The following is a 6284-nucleotide window of genomic DNA, read 5'->3' as shown; positions in this document are numbered from 1 at the left end:
ATTGTTAATGAATAATATGGGTGAATAATTATTTTGTTTTAAGCATTTTGTCACATCTACCCTATGTAAGAGTAAGACACATATCTTATATTCATAAGCTTAGTTTATACACCGATAGCGAAAATATTTATCTCAATGCAAGTGCTTAGTTTGCAAGAACTTATACAAATTATTCAAGAGTTCATTATTATTGTTATTAATTATATAGCCAGCTTATTAGAATATCAGTAAAAATTTAAAAATGAGATCTTTATATGATGATTTCTTATGCTCAAATTGTAAGTGAGCATAAGAGATTTACTCCAAAATTGTTAAAAAAAAGAAGAAGGCCAAAACCCTTGTCCAAATGATGACATAGAAATTACATTGTGTAACCATTTTAAAGGGCTGTTATTTAGGAATTAGTCAGTATGTCCTGAATTTGAGTTTTTTAGTTCAATTTTTTAGGATAAAAATATCCTAAATTATCCAGAAGTTACGATTTTTAGTTTAAAATTTCAGGACAAAATAAGCATTGGCTAATCTCTAAATGGCATTCCTCAGATTAACAATTTGTGCACTTGCCCGAATGATGACCCTATTTTAAATGGGCCAACATGTCTAGTTCAGCCCAACCAATGTGTTGTGTAAAGGCGAAGTGCACAAACAATCATTCTTAAGGCTGCTATTTAGAGTTTAGTCGATACTTATTTGTCCTGAATACTTTATCTAATTTTTTTAATTGCAGTACAATTTAGGACATTTGTATTCCAAAAAAGAAAAACTAAAATTTAAGATGCATAGGCTAATTTTAAATAACAACCTTTTAGAGTGCCTATCTGCTGCCATCTCTGCTTTTCCTTGATATAACAATAATTTAGTTTCCGTTTTTAATCATTTTAAGATGATTGATCAACTGTTCCTTTCAAATCTTCCAAGAAAACCATTTTATGTGATTGAAGATGCAGGCTTAACTTTTTTTTTTGGGTAAAAAGACGAAGTTATCATTCATTAACAAGTATTAATACATAAAGATGAGTTCCCCGGAGGATTGCCTGTATTCTGGCTATCATGGCTACTAGTACTAGTGGAATAGTTAACATTAGGATTACCAAGTTCCGCTAGTCTATTAAGTACATTTATAGAAGTATTTCTAGTGATAGTGGCACCAATTTTTTCATCATAGAGTAGCTTCAAAAACTTTGTAGGTGGTTGGTGCAAAATTATCAAGAAGTTGATGTTTGGTAGCTTTAATCCTTCAGTTGCAAAAAGTGAGCTACCTTGTTTCCTTCATGGAAGTTATGTTGGATCATCGAATTCCCCAGTCTCTTCAGTAATGACCTGCAATCATTAATAATGTTAGCATAAATGGAACAGTTATTTTTATCAATTAGGATTAGTAAATCCGTGGCATCAGTTTCGATTTTCAAGTTGGATAGGTTGTGTCACACGCCATTTGTAAACCCAATTTGAGAGCTAGCAATTCCATATGGATTGGTGTGAACCAAAGTTTGCGCTATAGTATCCTAGTTTCCAATCCCCCTGATGGTTTTGAACCCTCCCCCCCCCTCCTCCAATACCCCTTTTTTTTGTATTTTTCTTTAAAAGCTCCATCAATGTTGAGTTTTTAAGGCAGTGGTGTGAGACGGGCGCCATTTGACAGTGATAGTTGAGATTAGACGATTTTGAAGTTTAAATATAAATCATAACTCCTTCGACAATCTTAGGAACAACCTTTCCACCAATACTATACTGATGTGTTCCATAGCATATAAGTACTGCTCCAACTTTGCATTGTATACAATTAAATTTTATATCCAAATGAAATTTGGATTTTACCATAATTGGACATATACTAGACCAAACAAATACTATGGGCTAGTGTGATCGAGCCCATTATTTAAATCTAATTAAATTAATTTTAATAAAAGTTCAATAAAATTGGGCTAGCCCATTCTTCCATCAAATGGATCGGCCCATAAGCCTCAATCCCAATAGCGCACTAAAGTTTTCTATGAGGCTACTCTACCCCACACCTGTATAAATGTGATGACCCAAAAGGTCATCACTTGTTTTAGAAACAATTCAGTATTCCGAGGCCTAAAACCCTCCCTTTTACCTTACCTTGATTTACGTGCGTGGTCCGGATCTATATCCGGAAAGCCTTCTATGTGAAAATATGAGAAATAGAAATTTCTAGAGTTAAAATTTGATTATGGTTGACTTTGGTCAAGATTTTAAGCAAACAGACCCGGATCCATGTTCCGACAATCCCGGGAGGTCCACAGTAAAATATGGGACTTGAGCGTATGCCCGAAAATAAATTTCGAGGTCCTAAGCCTTAGGAATCAATTTTTGAAAAAAATTATTTTACTGAATTATCTAAGAAATGAAGAAAAGAATTAATGTTTGAAACCATTGTTATCGGGCCCGTATTTTGGTTCCGGAGCCCGGTATAAACTTGTTATAGTATTTGAAAGATAACGGTAAAATTTGGTGAAAACGGAGTTTATTTGACATGAGTTGGACTTCCGGTTGAAGAGTTATGAACTTTGAGAGTTATTGATGAAAATGCTGAGTTTTAATTCATGATTTTACATGTTATTTTGATGATGTGATCATACGAGTAGGTCCATATAATGTTTTTGAGTTAGTATGCACACTTGGTTTGGAGTTTCAAGGGCTCGGGTGAGTTTCAGGATGTCTTAGACTTAAAACATGGATGTTGTAGGTTCAAGGAAGTGCAAATCTCTGAACTCGCCAGTGCTGACCGCATTGGTAATAGTGCTGTCCACGGTGGGGGTTGTGCGGCCGCACTCAATTTTGTACGGTCCGCACAGGTTCACTGGTCCGACTTCGGAAGCCTATATCTTTTGATCTACAAAGAAATTTGAGACGATTCAAAAACAAAAGTTATAGCCTTTCGTGTCTACTTTCCAGAAAGATAAAGAAATCACACTTTGAACATCTGTAGAGAATGTTATGGCCAAAATACTAATGCATGTCCCTGCAGTCCACATGGAGAGCTGTGCGGTCGCACTCGATTTTGTGCGGTCCGCACAGGGGGTCTGACAGGGGTATATTAAAATGGGATTTTCAGTTATTTTTCATTTTTCAAAACCCCAAAAATATAAGAGGCGATTTTTCAAACAACCTTTCTTCTCCAAAAATATTAGTAAGTGATTTCTAACTCATTTTCCTTACTCCTTAAATTCTTTTTACAAGATTTCATCCTAGAGTCAATGGTTTTCATGGGAAAAATTGGGTGTTTTGGGTAGAACCTAGGTTTTTCAAATTTTGGGGATTTGGATCTCGATTTGAGGTCCGATTACAAAACAAATTATATATTTGAGTTCGTATGGGAATGGGTAATCGGGTTTTGGTTCGAACCTCGGGTTTTGACCATGCGGGTCTGGAGGCAATTTTTGACTTTTTGGGGAAAACTTTAGAAAACTTATTTTCATGCATTAGAATTGATTCAATTAGCATTTATTGATGTAATTAAGTTACTTGTGGCTAGATATGAGCGAGTTGGTGGTGGAATCAAGAGGTAAAGCCATAGTTGAGGCTTGAATTGGGTCCGTGGCATCGAGGTAAGTGTTTGGTCTAACCTTAGCTTGAGGGATTAGGAGTTGTGTCCTATTTTTTATGTGTTATTTGTTGAGTACGACGTATAGCCATGGTGACGAGTATCTATACGTTGGTGTTAAGCATGCCCGTGAGTCTTATACTATGATTAATGTGACTCCGTTTCGTATTGTTCATGCTCTATATGATAATTTCTATTGAGGAATAGTATTTGTGGAATTAGTATTGTTAATTGAACATGGTAGAGCGTTGGCTCAAGTTGAGAATTTAATTGTTGAACATGGTAGAGCGTTGACTCAAGTTGAGAATTGAATTGTTGAACATTGTAGATCATTGGATCAAGTTGTGAATTGAGTGTGAAGTAAATGTGAAAGAAGAAAGGAGAGAGAGAATCATGATAGTCTCCTTTGCCGAGATGTTATTATTTTGATATTGTCTCCCTTGCCGAGATATTATTGTTTTGATATTGTTTCCCTTGTCGGGATTTGATTGTTGTACTATTATTCCCTTGTCGGGTTTTTATTGTGATTTCATTATTTTCTTGCCCTTATTTCTTCTAATTGTTGTTTGGGTGAGGAAGAGTGTTAAAGCACAAAGGGTGATGCCGTGTATGATTTTGTGAGGAAGAGTGTAAAGCACGAAGGGTGATACCGTGTCGCACGATGTACAATTCTGTGCCAATTATATTGATTTTATGGTGAGGATGATAGTAAAAGTACGAAGGGTGATGCCATGCAGTTTATATTGATTCTTATGGTAGGACGAGAGTAAAAGCATGAAAGGTGATGCCGTGCACTTGTCCTTTATTTTCCTGATTCTTGCTGATAATTGGGTTATGTTGTCCTTTACGTTTATTTACTGATTTTCTGTTGTTACTTGATATTATTTCAATGTTATAGATTCCCTTACCCTATTTGCCTTGTGATTGTTGCTTGGGTGAGGAAGAGTGTAAAGCACGAAGGGTTATGCCGTGTATTGTTTTGGTGAGAGAGTGTTAAAGCACGAAGGGTGATGCAATGTGTTGTTTTGGAGAGAGAGTGTTAAAGCACGAAGGGTGATGCCGTGCACTTGTCTTTGATTTCCTGATTTTTATTGATAACTGAGTTACGGTTTCTCTACATTTAATTGTTGGTTTCCTGTTGATACTTGTTGTACCCCGTAGCATGATTCCCCCCCCCCCCACCTATTTTCAATTGAACTGTGGTGATTCTCGTATTTATTTGTTGTTCTTCTGTTATTATTCGATGTCACCGCAACATGTTACCCCCTTCTATACTTAACTGTACATTATTGTTCTTCTTTCACAATTGGTTTCGCGCCGAGGGTCCGATCAAGGGCAAAAGTTTGAGCCAGGCCGTAAACACTATAGTTGGTTTGACTATTTATTTTTTTCTTTAATTTATTTATCTAATATTCTTGATTATTTGTATTGAATCAATCAACATATCCTTAAAACCGCATGCAAATTTAATTGTTATTCGTTTTAAGGGCAAACAAGGGTGAAAACTAGAAGTTAATAATTGGTTGTTATTAAAATCGTTTGCATATTGATAATTTATTCTTAAATTTTTAGTTCAGACACTAATTTATTAATTTGCTTTAGAAATCTCAAAACTTCAATGTTGGTCTTTAGAAAGTGTTGAAGTAGACAAAGTGGATCTTCTTGATTTGGTATTATTCGACTAAATTGGTGACTGTGGATCGTTTGCATTGATACTTGGAGGTTGTGTTTTAAATTTGACATTATTTGAAGCAGATTTGGGGTAATTTTATCGAAATTAGAATTGCAATATAGAAGAATTTGTTGAATAACATAGACAAATTGTGCCAATCGAGTGGACTTTGATGAACAATTTAACTTATAAATCGATTGCGAATAGCACAAAGTCATGCCAATTTGGTAGAGTTTGGTGAATATTAAATAAACACAAAATTATGCCAATCGGGTAAAGTTTGTGAACAATTTAAAAAGTATGTCGAATGCAAATAATATAAAGTCATGCTGAAATGATTGAGCAATCACAAAATCATGCCAACTAGGTAAAATTTATGAACAGTTAACAATATATAGAATAAATATAGTATAAAATTTGCTAATCGGTAGAGAAATCTCTGTTAAGCAATAAGTGTATGTGCTGCCGGAGGTCATTCTTTAAATACATTAAAAATATGGACAATTTTTAAAAACTAGTCCCTTATAAGGTTATTCATGTAAATCACCCATATGATCAACAGGGTGAAATTCAAAAATAGCCAGATTTACAACTGGTCGTTCAAAAATAGCCAAGTTTCAAAAGTAATCGAAATTTAGCCACTTTTCATGTAAAGATAAATTTGAGCGAAAATACTGTTCAAAACCTGGAAAATACGCCAATATATTATGCTGGAGTTCCAACATAAGTATACTTGAACTCGGCATATTATACTGGAGTTCCAGGATAAGTATGCTGGAACTCCAGCATAATATGATGGAGTTCCAGCATAAGTACGCTAGAACTCCAGCATAATATACTGGAGTTCCAGCAAGTATATCGGTCTAGCATAATATACTGGAGTTTGGAGCACCGGTGCTCCAGTCTCCAGTATATTATACTGGAGCCAGCGAAGTATGCCGGTCCAGCATAATATGCTGGAGTTCATACACAGGTGCACCGAACTCCAATATATTATGTTGGACCAGTCTCTGTTGCAGCAAAATAGTGAATATTTTTCATTGA

Source organism: Nicotiana sylvestris, chromosome 8, assembly GCF_000393655.2.
Source record: "Nicotiana sylvestris chromosome 8, ASM39365v2, whole genome shotgun sequence".
NCBI lineage: Eukaryota > Viridiplantae > Streptophyta > Magnoliopsida > Solanales > Solanaceae > Nicotiana > Nicotiana sylvestris.
The sequence above is the reverse complement of the archived record's forward strand: the minus strand, read 5'-3'. Positions refer to the sequence as shown.